At 44.6% G+C, this 16,994-nt stretch overlaps 1 long non-coding RNA gene across 1 annotated transcript in view; it reads left to right on the plus strand.

Annotated features, from left to right (window-relative positions):
* Nucleotides 1–601: 601 nt before the first annotated feature.
* The window catches only part of LOC119180990 (uncharacterized), a 58,904-nt gene continuing 42,511 nt past the window's right edge, over nucleotides 602–16,994 (plus strand). The window contains exon 1 of the long non-coding RNA XR_005111131.2: nucleotides 602–701. This is a non-coding gene — a long non-coding RNA (uncharacterized LOC119180990). The remainder of the gene's footprint in view (nucleotides 702–16,994) is intronic.

A 16,994-nucleotide genomic window follows, 5' to 3' on the forward strand; every position in this document is an offset into this window, starting at 1 on the left:
CATTGATGCAATCTCGGAACGTGGAGAATAGGTGTTCAGCTTGAATTAAGGGAACAGACTCTAAATATGAAATGTAACTGTTTATTTTGGACGAACTTGTGGCCAACAAACAAGAAGTAAGATTACAGTGATCCACACTGGCACTAATATCGGCGAACAGAGCGTCAATCATCGGTCAACCGACAAGTGGTGAAGTGCGTCGGCATTTATACGCGTGCCGTCGAACATTCTGGTTTTATCACTACTAGCCACGTAGGTTGCAGAATTAGAAGTGTTGTTGGCGGAGCTTGCGCACTCGTACCAATATGATCTACTACAGTCCTGAAGCTTCTCAAAGACTGCAGGTGCGGTTTGCAGTGAGAATCACGCACAGTGTAACGTGGCAATAACAAAGCTTGAACAAAAGAACGTGGCAATATATCATCAGAAGCAGGTTGGCAGGGCGTCTATTTGCGAATTCACTGACAGATGAAAGACAACGTTATAAAATGATATATCAATAAATTGACGTCTTAGTTGGCAGTTTTACAATGTGACGTATTACTTCTCTTATTGTTTCTTTTTTTCGGGTAATTTAATACTACTATAAATGAGAGCACCTATCTTTTGAGTAATGTGCAGGGCTGCCCGACTTTTTCAAGACCCACAGCCATGAGCAGATGTACAGTATTGGTGCTGATGTTCATGTTATGCCTTGCTTGGTAAGTGAAATATGCTTTTAAAGACGATAGTCTTTCTCGGAACCTTCGACGCGAACATTTTGATCTGTCTGTCTGTACGTTTGTTTGTTTGTCCGCCTTTAACGGTACCATGACGGCACCAAAATGACCAAACGGTACTCCAAACGGCCGACCCCATCCGCAGCGCCCACCAATATTGCTCAATGTTTAGCGTTCCTACTTGTGCGGTAGTCAATAAAAAAGAAACTATTAACTCATCGGAGGCACCTTAACAACACATCGACATCTTGTATGTATACTTTTTACTAGAAAAGGCAATCACAAGTAATCCTATGGATCATAGCGTTTATCACGCTGCGCTTACAATGCAACGCTTGCACGAAAAATGCAAGTGTTTCCGACGCTTTGCTAAGACGACATGGTGGTGGCACCTACCCGTCACTTTGCGTTCTACACCTCATCACCTAAGAGACAGGCGTGCACGCCGCATGCCCCATTTTCCATGATAACTGTCAAATAGCGCTCATGTCTCACGTGTGACGTGACTTGATGGGCTCGTTCGCATCCACTGCACCCCATAGGCACTCTAACGCAGCGCCTTCAGAATACCATTCAGCACGTTTCTTGCACAGAACATCAAATGAACGTTTTGTTCACTCTGTTCAGACTCAAGACTATCGTCTTTCGACGACATTTCCAGTGTAACATGCATATACGAGGCCAATTTTTTTTATTTACGTCTTGACGAGCACTAGAACATAGTACCTAATATTAGCCCCATTATCGGGCTACAGGTGGCCACACAGCGACCACGCTAGCAATTATAGGCGGAAGGCGGCACGCTTACAAACATACGCAGTGGAACTTCTTTTGCAAGCGTTTGTGAACCGATTGTCACTTAATAAAGTACATTGACTGCAGAGTACTCGTAATATGCATGTAGTGCATAGCCGAATGAATGCACGAAGCTCACTGATCAATACTATTGCTTGTGAGGAAAGCGAAATCTTTCATTGAAAAAGATGTTCGTGCTTGGTGACTGTCTGCGTTTTCGCTCTATGTCACGTTTCTTGTTAATTTTATGTGAGGGTAAAGCTTGTGTCCCACCAATTGCTCACTACTGTAGTGCCACTGAATTTATTTTTCGCTTCTTGCATGCTGACCTCAGGTAATGAAAAAAGAGAATATCGCATGTTCTTGAGAGATTAGCTAAAATAACCGCGAATATGCCTCCACGCTTTCTTATTCAGTTCTTCATAGAATGAACGTAGGAGAGTGATGTAACAAAAGCTCGGTTATTTGAGGTCCCACGAATATTCCTTCTCAAGCGAGTAAGGTCAGCTGATTCCGCCAGTTTATAAAAAACGCCACAAAAGCACTGAAGGTAATATAAAAACAGTAACATTTTTAGTTAAATTGGGCAATATAAGTGCAGGTGAGGCTCGTCATCTGGATCAGTTTAGACCATCCGAATTTTACAAACTGAACTCAAATCAAACTTCACTTTAACTATGGGAGGAAGGAGTGTGTCTGTATACATTTTACCCAATGTTAAAATTGCGCATGGCGACTCAAGTTTCATCCCCTCCACGTTATTCTTTTTTGTTCTTTGTCAGGGACAATTTTAACACAGAATTGTCAGAATTCATTAGACAGAAATATTTTGCTGTCATGCAACCAGCACCGTAAATAAAAGGCTTCTCAACCACTAATAAAGCTCATTGCATAACCGATAAGGAACAGCTAGCTGAAATCAGCACCAAACAACATCGCAAGTGTTCGTTTATCACTGAGGCACTAAAGGCAATTAGACAACATTTATTACTCTTCATGTTGCTGTTGACACCAAGTCCACTTTACGATGTGCTTCAACTAAAGAACGGCACCTACACCGAAACAATCCTGGTTAACGGAGGGTACAACGACGATACACAGCACTCTCGGCAAGTGTCCGAGCTGATCTCATTGCAGGGCCCATAAAGCCGAGCAAGGCTTAATGTGTCTGTAGATTGTGGTAGGCAAACGCACAAGCAGTTAAACTTGCGCTATTCAAGCGGGTCAAACCAGCCATTAAAACAGCATGAAGAACATGCACATGCTAGCTTTATGTGGCTGCCCCACCACGGTGGTCGTATGGCTAAAGTACTCGGCTGCTGACCCGCAGGTCACGGGATATAATCTCGGCTACGGTGCCTGCATTTCCTATGGAGGCGGAAATGTTGTAGGCCCGTGTTCTCAGTTTTGGGTGAACGTTAAAGAACCCCAGGTGGTCGAAATGTCCGGAGCCCTCCACTACGGCATCTCTCGTAATCATATGATGGTTTTGGGACGTTGAACCCCACATATCAATCAGCTTTATGTGGCTAGCAGGCGACGCAAGCAGGATTGTACACTCAAGGCCCCCGAGATCCTTTGTCCCCGCGATGCAATTTAGGTGTGCCAGTGCAATGGTTTCCATGAGCTTGCAGGCAGCAGAGGTGATATAGACAGGCCTGTAGGACGTGATGATGGCGCAAAGGCGGGCAGGTTTTCGGATCGGCGCCACGACAATGGTCATCCCGGCCTCGTTTAGGGTGCCGATCTGCCAGATTTCATTGAAAGTCTGCAACACATTTCGTCGGGATGCTACATCCAGGTTACGCATTACCTGGTACGTAGACCAGGGGAACGAAGGCTCTCGATTCCGGCTAGAGCAACATTTAGTTCGTCTTCCGAAATTGGCTCTTGACACAGAGCTGCAATCTGGCTGGCCGTCCAGACAGGGTGGTGACTTTGCGGTGGCATGAGAGCAGGCATGGCGGCGAGGGCTACTGAATTGGCTGGTGGCAGTTCTGCGAAGCAATCGGCCAGCCGTTATGCCAGTTATTTTGCACTAATGCCCAAGTGGATGGCCACCGCAATGACGGGTTGCCACACCAATGGCCCAGTAATAAAGAATCATAGAAGGTGCCATGCTTTTGCACCACCTCTTGCCTGGCTCAGAGAGTGACAGATGTCCTGCCAGCCTCGCCGCCTTCGACGGTTGGCATGTCGCCGACATATCGCACCCACACGGATAAAGAGTGTATGGTGTGCTGTGTCCGGTGCCTCGAGGTACCATCTCTCAGTCCTGCACTTCGCTGCCCGTAAGTTCAAGTGATGGATTTTTTACTACCCGTAAGTTCAAGTGAGGATGAAGCTCTGGCACCCTGGACTGGGTTGTTACCCCGTGTGCTGCCGCTGCTCCTTAATTCAGGAAATCCTGATCCTCTGGGATATCTCTAAGCTGCTTTCAAAAAAGCAGCTTAGAGACATCCCAGGAAGACAAGGGGAAAGGACCAAATAGGTCCAAGCAAACGCAGAAGAACGGTTTTGACGGAATGTCAAGTGGTTGAAGGCGTCCGGCGGGAAGTGTCGATGGTGCTTTGCGGCGCTTACATTTCTCACAAGCCGCAACGTATCTTCTGACTGAGCGTGCAAGCCCTGGCCAAAAAAAGCGTCGGCGTTTTCGGTCGTAAGTGCATGACACACCAAATCGACCAGCAGTCGGAAAGTCATGAAGTTCATGTAGAACTTCAGAGCGAAGGTGTTTCGGAACGACAAGCAGCAGGGCTGGTTAATCTGGCACAAAACTTTGGTGGTATAATACACCATCGTGGAGCACGAATGAGCGATATGACTGATTGGAAGATGGTGATTCGAGGCGCTCAATGATAGCACGCAAGGACGCATCATGGCGCTGCTTGTCACCGATGCATGTCAATTACGAAAGGAAAAAGATGCAAGGTTTCGTGTCTGTTTCAGACTTATATATAGTGCTCGACTCAGCAACCAGGTAGCGGGACAGGCAGTCTGCGTCCTGATGTAGGCGTCCGGACTTGTACGTCAACGTGTAGGTAAACTCTCTCTTGCAGTGACAGAGCTTAGCGCCTTAGCCGGCCTGTAGGATCCTTCAGTGACGTAAGCCGACATAGCGCATGATGGTCAGATATCACAGAGAAATTTGTGCCATATAATTATGGGCGAAACATTCAGACTGCCCAAACAAGAACAAGACATTCACAATCTGTAATGAAATAGTGGCGCTCAGCAGCTGTGAGGAGGCGGCTAGCATAAGCGAAAACCCGGTCGTGTCCCCATTGGCGTTGGGCTAGGACAGCTCCGATTCCGTGACCACTAGCATTGGTTCGGACTTCTGTTGCAGCAGATGGGTGAAAAGTAGCCGATATAGATGGAGTCCTCAGTAGCATGATCAGGTGAGAAAAAGCAGCAGCTTGGTTGGTACCCCACGTAAATGTGACGTCTTAAATCAGAAGCTCAGTGACAGGTTGAGCGATGGTTGCGAAATCTTTCACAAACATTCTAAAATATGAACAAAGTCCTACAAAACTCTGGACGTCTTTGACTGGGGTAGAGCAAAACTGGTGACTGCACGAATTTTCTTTTGGTCCGGCTGCACACCAAAGGCGTCGACAAGGTGGCCCAACACTGTCATTTGCCGGTGTCTGAAGCGGCACTTCGGCGAGTTTCATTGAAGGCCTGCAGTGCGGATATATGCCGGGAATAGCTGACAAAAGCTGAAGGTGGGTCTCAAATCTTGAGGAATATACAACGAAATCGTCAAGATAACAAATACATGTGGACCATTTGAACCCTGGTTGCAGAGAGTCCATCATGCGCTCGAACTTGGCTGGGGCGTTGCATAGCCCAAACGGCATAACCATGAACTGGTATAGGTTGTCTGGAATTACAAACACAGTTTTCTCTCGGTCTTTTTCGTCGACAGCAATCTGCCAGTAGCTGGAATTTAGGTCTATTGAAGAAAAGTATCGGGCGCCGTGGAGACAATCGAGAGCGTCATCGATGCAGGGTAAATGGTAAACGTCCTTTTTCGTCAATCTATTCAGATGGTGGTAATCCACGCAGAAGCGCCACATGCCATCTTTTTTTTTAACGAGCAGAACGGGGGACGTCCAAGGGCTCGAACAGGGTTCAATTATTTCTTTGTCTAGCATCTTGGTGACCTTGTTGAATTACTTTACGCTCGGTGGCAGACACACGGTATGGTCGCCGATGAATGGGAGAGAATCACCTGTGTTAATGCGGTGCTTGGCATGTGAAGTCTGGCCGAGTGGATGGCTGTCAATGTGAAATATATCGCGGTATGAAGCCAGAAGGCGGCATAGCGCGGCTGACTTAGGTTTGAGTTCCGGGGCGATCATGGAGCGTAAGGTCGCATCAACCTTACGCATCCTGCGAGTGACGTGGGCGATCTGAACATACGTTTGTCGTAAAACAGGTGACGTGGTCGTCAATCAAGGGTCTTAGCATGGCGACCGAAATTCTTTGCGGTAGCACTTGTTTTATGAAGCTTAAATTCATAACAGGCAAATATTCTCGGTTAGAGACCACGGTTACATGGCAGTGTAGAACAGTTATATTGTGGCTGTAACACCATTCAATCATGTATGAACGTAATACAGAGTGAGAGAGATAAAGATACAAGGAAAGGCAGGGAGGTTAACCAGACGCACATCCGGTTTGCTAACCTGCACTGAGGAAGGGACAAAGGGGAGAAAAGAGGTTGCAGAAAAATGAGAAGGTACACACAATCACGAGCACACTCGGGGAGCACACACAGTTTACAGGCGGTCGCTCAGGTTTGTTGACTTAAGGTAAAGTAGCAGTGGTTTAGTTGCTTTCTGCGCAACTGAGGCAGATGCCCAAGGTCCTAGTATCTTCTGCACACAAAATGGTCCGGGGTCAAGTCGATTCAAAACCATCCGTAGCACACAGCGATGCCACCGAACACACAGCGACGAACACACAGCGACGTGTTCGATGGTCTCCATCGAACACACAGCGACGTGTTCGATGGTCTCTTCATCTCCGCAGTAGTCGCATGTAGGAGTGTCTGTCATACCAATGCGAAAAGAGTACACCTTTGTGAATGCAACACCCAACCAAAGGCGGCATAACAGTGTCGCATCGGAGCGGGAAAGTTGTGATGGTAGCTTTAGCTTGAGCGAAGGATCCAGCTCATAAAATTGACACCTTTGGAAGCTGGTAGACGACCAGAACGTGCGTGTGAGATCTCGAGCCAGCAGGTAAAGTTGTCTTGCTGCATCATTCCTTGATAGAGGAATCGGGACTACACGGATTTCTTCATGGGCTGAGCGGGCTGCATCATCGGCTAATTGATTTCCGGTAATACCGATATGTCCAGGCAGCCATTGATACAGCCATTGAACGTAACACAGTGCGTTCAATTTAAACATGACCTGATCACATTGCATCTTGTTTCTAGTTATCCATTATGTGTTTTTTATGTTTAGTATGTTTTTTCTTGTGTACACTTCTGCATGAACCGTGAAAAGCCTGCTGCATGTGCAAAAAATTTTTTTTATCTCTGAATGATAAGTATAGCATATATAATTAATAAAAATAGGAGCATCTGCAAAACATTAGCAAAGCGAAAAAATGTTGTTTCATGACAATTTTGACGGAATGACTAGACATTCCATCAAAACCGTTCTTCTGCGTTTGCTTGGACCTATTTGGTCCTTTCCCCTTGTCTTCCTGGGATGTCTTGAAACAACATTTTTTCATGTGAGGATGTATAAGTTGGGTTAGTGTATATGCGTATTTTCTTGTTTACTTGTTACTTTTTGATGCGAGAGCTGTATGTGGCTAGGAGAAGCGAAAGACCATACGGAATTGGTGTGGTCTTTATTGGCTGTATTATGAGTTACGTCGTTCTAAGCGTCGTACTTAAGCACGCGTGCCATTCTCTGCGTTGTGAGCGGCGGCGTCCATCAACTCGCTGCCGTGATGCCGACCAAGTGTGCATAAGTTTCCACTGAAACCTTCCGCATGAATAAGCCATGTATGACTCTAAAAGAGCGCCGATAAGGGAAACGTGACACAGTTTGCATTCGCTTGGCTGATGGTGCAGTCCGGGCACCAAAACATGTTCAGGAGTCTGAGTTGCGGCGAGAACTGCGTACCAATGCTGGCAGCTTCCCAAGCCGCTCTAAATCACGAACGCGAAGGCAAGTGCTGGCTGTTGCGGACTTGTTAACCACGTCGCCGAGTTAAGGGTAATGTCAAACGCTTGCGACAACGCCTCGCTGGGCAAGTGCCATTGTGGGCCGAGTAGGGTCAACGTGGCGTTTGCGCGAACGCGTTCACTGGATGGTCAATCTTTTGGTCTGGAGTTCCTAAGGCGGCACTTTGACTTCGGCTCCGACGTTATGACTGCCTGTGGTTCGAGAGCAAACACTGCTATTAAGGCATTGCTGAGCGTTTTCGACCGTCATTTACACTCTTCTAATTAAGACCATGATTATGCGAGGCACAATGTGCGGAACGTAAGGTAAACAGTGTTGGGAACCAGGAGCGCAAACATGTAACCGATATTTTCGAATAGCTTCAATGCAATGTCCGTTCGAACCAACTACTAAAAATATTGACATATTCCGCGTATAGTGGGAATCAATTATATGCGAAGCACGAATGAGGAAGGTCGAATTGTCACATTAAAATCAGCACAACGTTATGAGGCGGACGTAATTATGCTGTACATTGCTTTCAGGGGAATGATTCTACACAGAATTCGAATTTCGTATGCGTTATGTCTAGCCGAAACCTAATGGCATTTTCCATTCACGGTAAGGATTGGCATTACTCTTTACCTCACTATAGTCTGATACAATGGATTCAATAGTTTATTGAAAATTTCCGTATCCTTCCAGAATGCTGGTGGCATTCCAGTTTGCAGGTTTCAACTACTAGGGCAGTGGTTCTCAAATGACCGTCAGAAAAACCCATCCATTTTGCCGGCACATTGAGCCTTTTAGTAGCAGCCCATTTTATTTTTAGTATATGTTACCTCAAAGTAATATTTAAAGTTACAGAGACAATTTACAATTTCCATTGTTCATAAGTTGGTTGTAAAGCTTCAGTGTCAGTTTTTTTACGACATATGCACTCCTAGGCTTGCCTAGTCGAAGTGCAAACATGGCTGAATGTGTCGGCAGACCACGCATGTTATTGACGAGCAAATGAGATCAACTTAGCTTGGCACTTTTGTTCACCTATTTTCCGACAGGGAGAAAAAAAAGGCACCTTTACTAAGCATCATACAGTATTATGACCCTTGATTAGCTTACTCTTTCCTTAAGGGCTCCCACAACATTAGCCCCGCCCACAAGGAGTCCATAAGTCATCTCTTGCGGAGAATCACCGCGGTAGGCTGTTAGATATCTAAGGGTTATTATCAGTGGTTGGAACGCTGTTCCACGCTTGCAAAAGCAAACCATGCGTATTGGTGGTTTCGTTGCTCCTGCTCATAGTGATTTATTCTTAGGCAAACTTGACAGCGCTTTTAATAAAAGTCTTACTCATACCACTTTAAAGACAATTCACCGTACTTTCCGTCGCAAGCCTTCCAGCCGCCTTTGACAGGTGTTTCGTAGCCCCTGGGCGCTGAGGTCCAAGGGTTAATTGGTACTTTTTATGAGCGAAATCGCGGCAGAGAACTGCACTAAGTCCGGGGGGTGGGGGGGAGTGGCAATACTGATCTGGTGAGGAAGCGCAATACCGGCCGGTGAGGCCACACACGTTACCTCTGCTTTTTTTTTCATTTTTCTGTTTCTGTTTTTAATTGTTCCTTCATTAGGCGTTTTATTTACCTATACGATTGATAACCAAATTTTATCATTGCATTCCAGGCTGTGGCGCTCTCTTTAGTTAGAGGGTTCTGTTGCACTTCTCAGCACAGTAGAATACCACTGACAGCTCATCTGTTCTCAGCTTCACATAACTCGTAGTTTACCTGGCTTTTCCCAACTGTTTATAAATTCATATTTTTATGAAAATGAGAAAAAGAAATTCGGCGTGGTTTTGACCATGAGAAAAAGAAACTCGCCGCGGTTTTGAACATCTGACCTTGCGAACTTATTGTGGCTTGGTGCCCTGTATGACCTTCCTTCTCACGGATTCTCTCCTAACTCCTTCCTGTCCCACTCAATTTGGAGATCGTTCGCTTAGAAGTGTCCACTATGCCAGAGTTTTGCTGATTTCGAGTGTTCTTACTTCTACTTTGACGTTTTCTGTGAATTGACAAGTCACGTGCTTCTGTTTTGCGAACGAATTGGCTACTTCTGTTTGATTATTACACTCAGTGGATACGCCGCAGGTGGTTGCAGTGCATGAAAAGCAAACACGAACAGTCTCTAGCAGCTAAGACTAGACTGGCGCAGAAGTTGGTTAAGGTTTTGTCCTATTTCGTTGGCGTTTTGTATTAGTACATGAAACTCGTGTTAATAGACATATATAGTAGAGGTCCTCAGTCGGGACTCAGTACACGTACTATAATAATTACATTTACGGATAGCCTAATAACGTAAATAAGTGGAGGAAAAGTTAAGGAGCGAGTTTATGCTAATTATATAAAGCGGCGAAAGGCAAGCAACTTCATACGAGGGTAATGACGTGTTTGCATCGCTCAATCGCTCACCGCATAGCGTCAGCTTGAATGGTTAGACTCTCAGCACCACCCACGACAATTAGCTCAGGCGACATGCTCAGAGGGAAATTACCAAACAAAGTGACTGGTGGGGCAACTAGTTATCGGCACAAGGCATGCGACGTCTAAAAATTTGAGATTTCTATTAGAGGCACTGTATTCTAAAGTGTAAAAGGCTTTATCTTTTATTTACGCTCCAGTGTATAAATACTGATTGTCTTTCGAAAGACATTTGGTTGACACATTCAATGAATATTTGATGAATGCGGGAAAACATGTTAGCCTAAGTGTAAATCAGTAATTCTATTTTCAGGCTATTGATTCCTTACGAACACAGCTTTTCAGGCATTTACTATGCAAGAAGTGGTACTGCTTAGCAAACTTGTCAGATGATGTTTCAGAAAGATACGACTAAATCAAAGCGGAACCAGTGAAGCATGTCACTGGTGCAATAGCACCAATTCTCGCTTGCATAATGAACTTGATGTTTGAAAAAGACCTATTCTCAAATTGCTTGAAATTTGCAACAGTGAGTGTTATCTAGAAAGAAGAAAGTGAAAACGACGTTGCCATTACAGAACTATTTCAATCTTAACAGTACTTTCAAAAATGTCTGATTGGGTCGTGAATAAAATACTGATGAAATTTTCATAAAAAGAAAGCATCATATCTAACTGCCATTTTGGCTTCCTAAACAAAATGCCCACAGAGCAGGCACTGCTTCACATGAAGAAAAACATTATTCGAGCCATTGACAAATTGATTGCACACTAGGAATATACTTAGACCTACGGAAAGCATCCCATCTTGTTTACCATGAAGTGCTATTGCTCAAGCTTCAACATTACGCGATATGGAGTTGAAATGATGACAAATTATTGACGTCATCGACACCCAATCACAGCAATAAATTACTTTTCATTCAGCCGATTAATTGTCACAACCTAACTACCGCGACGCTCGATACTCGTGCCAACCTTCTTTCTGCTGTATAACAATGATATAGTGCGTTTATATATCAAAAAAATGGATATTGCCATTTGAACTGATAATTTTAAGAGGCCTCCACTGTCTAAAGGCGCCTGTATGACAGGCTTTCGATGTTATTCAGATGCATGACCCACAAGAATGTACTTTAGAGGGTGCAATTTAAAATTTCGGGATTTTCATAAAACACAGACATCTGTTTCTGATTGGCTTTTGAGGTGGGAACCCCTCAGAGCTCTCAAAGAATTTTAAGATTGGTGTCTATCCAGTAGGACTGCCACTACGTGTTGTTGGGTCCTCTACGTAATTGTTCATGTACATAGTGTCTGGAAACAAGCAATAACGGAAAAACAAATAGAAGAAGCGTGGCGCAGTGATACAATACTGGGCTAACAAGTTGGGAACCCGGGATGGAATCCTATTGTGTCCTTAATGCTTTTACTATTTACCAACTTTTTTTTATAATTTTGTGTGATAGTGGTTATGTACAGCGGCGGCGGCGGACACTACGGCGCGCACGACACCCGTGTTGTGATCTCATAACACGTTTCGTTGCAAAAAAAAAAACAAAAACTTCCATACTCATTCCTGTATTCAAAACTGACATGGTGTAGTTTACTTTGGGGAACAAATATGGATTCCTATTTCAATAGGTTGTTAGTTCTACAAAACTGTTTTCCGCGTATATTTGAAAATTTTGTGTGACACTTACGTGACTTCCAAACAGGAGAATTGATTATAGAACATTGCATATATTAAAGCGCAACCACATTTCCTTATTTGGTTTATTGCACTATATACACATTAGAATCGCCTTTAAAGAAAACAGTTTCACCGAGATATACAGATATAAGTTCTGGAATGTTCCGCGTCGATTATCTTAAGTGATGAAAATTTACGGAAAGGAGACAATACATTACCAGATCACAGATTTTGTGAATAAATATGAAGGCATAGCCTGCTGGATTAGTTCAGCAGAAAAAAAAAGGAAGCATATATTGGACACAAATGTCATCACTACCGATGTATGTTATTTAACTGTTTCTACACAGCTTTGAGTTGAAGCTATTCGTGTCCAAGAAATTTGTGTTACTTTCACGTTCATGTAACATTTTAAATCTACAACTTCTAGTATTTATATCTGCATGCTTAGTATATTATATATCGTTGGTAATAAACAAGAGCATCTGTAAAACCGTAGGAACACAAGGAAAAATGTCTTGGTGTAACATTTTTTTTCCATGTGAGTTGCTTTTTTTGTATACGTATATTTTCTTGTTTACTGCTAGCTTTTTTTAAAGTGGAAGCTGTATATGGCTAGGAGAAGCGAATAACCGTTTGGCATCGGTGTTACGAGTTGTCTCCATTGGCTGTGTTATGAGTTACGTCGTTTTAAGCGTCGTACTTAAGCACCCGTGCCACTGGCTGCGTTGTGAGCGGCGTCGTCCATCAACTCGCTGCCGTGACGCCGATCTCGCGTGCATCAGTTTCTACTGAAACCTTCCGCATGAATAAGCCACGGATGACTCTAAAAGAGCGCCGATAAGGGAAACGTGAGACAGCTTGCATTCGCTTGGCGGATGGGGCAGTCCGGGCACGAAAACACGTTCGGGAGTCTGAGTGCCAGTGAGAACTGCTTACCAGAGCTGGCAGCCTTCCAAGCCGCTCTAAATCACGAACGCCAAGGCACGTGCTGGTGGCGGGCGGACTTGTAAACCACGTCACCGAGTGAACGGTGATGTCCAGCGCTTGCGACAACGCCTCGCTGAGCAAGCGCCGTTGTGGGCACGGCAGCGCCAACGTGACGTTTGCGCGAACGCGTTCACTGGGGTGGTCACTCTTTCGGCGGGGAGTTTCTCAGGGGACACTTTGGCTCCGGCTCGAACAATATATGACCGCGTGTGGTTCGACAACAACCGCTGCTTTTAACGCACTACTAAACGCCTTTAACTGATATTACACTCCTCTAAGACCATGATCACGCGAAGCAAAATGTGCGGAATGTGAAATAGAAATTGTTTTAAGCCCAAGCCAAACGTGTATCTAACCTCATTAAGAAGCACGAACATGTAACCAATATTTTCGAATAGCTTCAGTGTAGTGTCCGGTTGAACCCACTGCCGAAAACTGCGGCTGTAGGTTTCAGCTTTCGCTGGTTTACCATTTGCTCAGAGTGATTTTGAGTTGATATTTTTCTATCTCTCTCTTTGTTGTTATCCCCACATTGCACCGACGCCCCACCGTGGTGGTCTGGTGGCTAAGGTACTCGGATGCTGACCCGCAGGTCGCGGGATCGAATCCCAGCTGTGGCGGCTGCATTTCCGATGGAGGCGGAAATGTTGTAGGCCCATGTACTCAGATTTGGGTGCACGTTAAAGAACCCCAGGTGGTCAAAATTTCCGGAGCCCTCCACTATGGCGTCTCTCATAATCATATGATGGTTTTGGGACGTTAAACCCCACAAATCAATCAATCAATCACATTTCACCGTTATGATCAAGACGTTCCATTGTAGCAATCACCACTGCTGCATCATTTCGATGCCACTCAAATCTGTACATCATTAATTTCTTTATCCTCCTCGGTCCCTGCGTATCCACTTATCTTCCATCATTTTATAGGCTACGTATTATCTCCATTCGATATCCATTCGATACCCATTGGATATCCATATTATCTCCATTCGAACTGAAGAAGACGACAACATGGTTGTAGTGGGTTGAAGAAGACCGGCAGGGGGAGTCGTAGGCTTCTTTCGGCGCTGGAAGAGGTCGCAAGATGCGACGTAACGGCGAACAGAGCGGTACAGACCCTTCCAGAATACTCGTCGTCGAATGCTGTCGTAAGTTCTGGAGACTCCTAGATGTCCAGAAGTTGGAGCGTCGTGGAATTGTCGCAGAACATCCTTTCGCAGGTGATGCGGTACGACGAGTAAAAGTTCCGCGCCGTCGGGGTGTAAGTTGCGGCGGTACAAAATGTTGTCTTGAAGCAGGTATCTGCTAAGAGATGGGTCAGGATAACGCGATTGGAGGCGGTCAATGATGGTGAGCAGCGATGGATCTCGGCGCTGTTCGTCAGCCACGTTCAAAAAGTCAGTGATGGCTAAAACGCAGGCATCGGATTCCAAATCAGTGGAGCTAGGTAGATCAACGGGGTGCCGGGATAAGCAGTCAGCATCGCTGTGCAGCTTTCCTGATTTGTAAACAACCGAGAACGTGTACTCCTGTATTCGAAGTGCCCATCGGCCGAGTCTTCCTGTAGGGTCCTTAAGTGTCGACAGCCAGCAAAGCGCATGATGGTCCGTGATGACTGCGAACGGACGTCCGTATAAGTACGGACGGAATTTCGCAATAGTCCAAACGAGGGCTAAGCATTCCCGCTCAGTGATGGAATAATTTTGTTCCGCTAAATCTTCCCCGTAACGATATCCATCATTATTTTGGTCTGGTGTTTTTGTTGCACTCAAAATTAAGACTTCGAAAGATCAGAGGTACGGAAATTTTGAGACAGCCGTTTCCATTCTCTCTTACAAAACATTTTCTGCGTTCCTTTTTAAGGACAAGGTGTCAAATGGTACAGTTTTGCTAAACTTTTTTTTTCATTGATGCAATTTCGGTACGTGGAGATTAGATGTACGACTTCATGCCTTACTGTTTTGGTTTCTGCAATCGATCTGCTGCAGCAAACTCCGGGAAGGAAAAGTAGAGGCCACCGTCAGGCGATACAAACCTTTGGCCTCTGTATTCTCAGCGAACACATAAAGTAAAGCTGAATCGAATTTTAGGGACGCCCACGCCACATCAAACAGGTCCAACTGGCCACATTCTCTGTGATGCAGAACATCTTGAGGTTTGTTCAGCTGCGCGATTGTCTGCAAGAGGTGTGAAGCTGCACACTATGGTGCAGGAAAGTTGTAACGCTATTTGTTTTAACCATATAAAAAATGGCATACTTTTATGAGGGATGGAGAAGAAAACATGGCATTAGTGCTAAATATAAGAAATGTTTATTTGAAACAGCAGATAAAAACCTTCGTACAGAAATAGATGAGGTGAGTGTACATGGCACAGATATATGTGCAAATATTTTAAATCACTCATAGAATACAAGTCGGTTTTCGGGAATGTGCGCTAACACACATTGTGCCCCAAACTCAATCGTTTCGTCTCGAGGTATCTAAAAGGTAACTTTTTTTTCGTTTTTGACAATGACGTCAACTTGATCAAATATATGCTAAATGTATGACTCAATCTGCATGGCTAGAGGACCGTCTTTGTTTTTCTTCACTGCCACGGTGTTCTGTCAAATGACGATTAGGGCAGCTAGTCAAATGAACAATGTAGAACTTCCTCAACTCAGTTAGATCAGATGAACTGTGTGGTCAGCATGTCCAACGGACTTAGATGCATGTTTCTTTCAGCATGCACGTCACCAGTGGCTCCTTCTCCGACACACTAACTTTGCAAAGGCTGAGAACATTTTTTTTAGTTTAGATACTCTGTCCTTGGGCAGAACTTTTTTTTCAAAAGTGTTTATGGCGAATTTGTTTCATGTTTAAAGTTCAGTAATGAGTGGATGTGAGGTCCCGAAATTCGCCGATCAAGGTCGAGTGGTCAACCAGGCGAAAGGCCTATTGCACGGAAATGACGATGACGGCTTTTTTTGTTGACCAGTGTAAGCACGCAATAGGTGTGTGGCAGCTACATCGTCGATCGGGGCGTCGTTTAATGGCCATGATGTACCCTACGGACCACCGTACTTTTCGCCCAAAGGGCAGTCAAGTGATGGCGTAGGCGCCAACTCAACACGAAGCCTCCGAAACGTAAACCCTTCTTAACGGGTTTAACCACCAAGTAGTTCTTACCTACATGAGGTACCGGAACTCGTGTAGTATGATGGAGGCAATCTTTATTACGGAGCATCACCTCAGGAAAACGTGGTAGAGGGTGCGGTGTATGTTATGGGTGGGTTGCCAAATCAGCTCTTGAGGGGCACTTAACAAAACAGGTGGGTCAAGGCCACTAGCAATCTTCTTGAAATTATGAGGGATTTCGTGCATATAAGCTGCTACAAGATTACGTCCCAGTGCCTTTTATGGGGCTTGGACACTGATAGGTTTATTCGTAAAGTAAACTTCTGGTCACTGCTACCTGCAGATTACTGGAATAAGCAGCTTCCAGCAGTTAGTCCTTATTTTTCCTTGTTATCACACCCCACAGAAGTGGCATAAGTGACACTCCGTCATATCTCCACATAGAGCTTTAAATTGCATAGAACTTGTACTTGACTATGAAAGTGTAAAGGATTAAGAGTTAATGAATAAATTTGATGAACAGTTCTACCTATAACTGGAAGCACAGATCACAGAAGTGCCTTCGAGTGCATACCACCGAACCTCGAGGAATCAATATTGCTTCGCCAACAGATGAAGATGAAGTATTGAGAAGACATGACTAGGAGTGAGATTTTGAACAGCCTGAAAATGGAAGCGATTAATTATGTTCTTGACCTGCTTGGCCCATTTCAAACACACACACCTTTCTTTAAAAACTGGTATTTTCCAACAGTATATGAGAAATTGCCAAGGGGAAGATGCCCTATATAAATGAAGATAATAATGTTATAACTAATTACATGTGGACTTCCGCTCTCACACTTTTGTCTAAAGGGCTTGAAAGCTGGTCATGCTATATTATCAAACTTTTTTGACAAACATGCTTTCAAAACTTCTTAAAATATGATTTTAGATCAGGTTTTTCAACCCAAAGCGTCTTCACGTTCCAAAAACAAATTATCTAAAAAAATATAGAATCCAAACA

The sequence above is a fragment of the Rhipicephalus microplus genome, chromosome 10, assembly GCF_043290135.1.
Source record: "Rhipicephalus microplus isolate Deutch F79 chromosome 10, USDA_Rmic, whole genome shotgun sequence".
Lineage (NCBI taxonomy): Eukaryota > Metazoa > Arthropoda > Arachnida > Ixodida > Ixodidae > Rhipicephalus > Rhipicephalus microplus.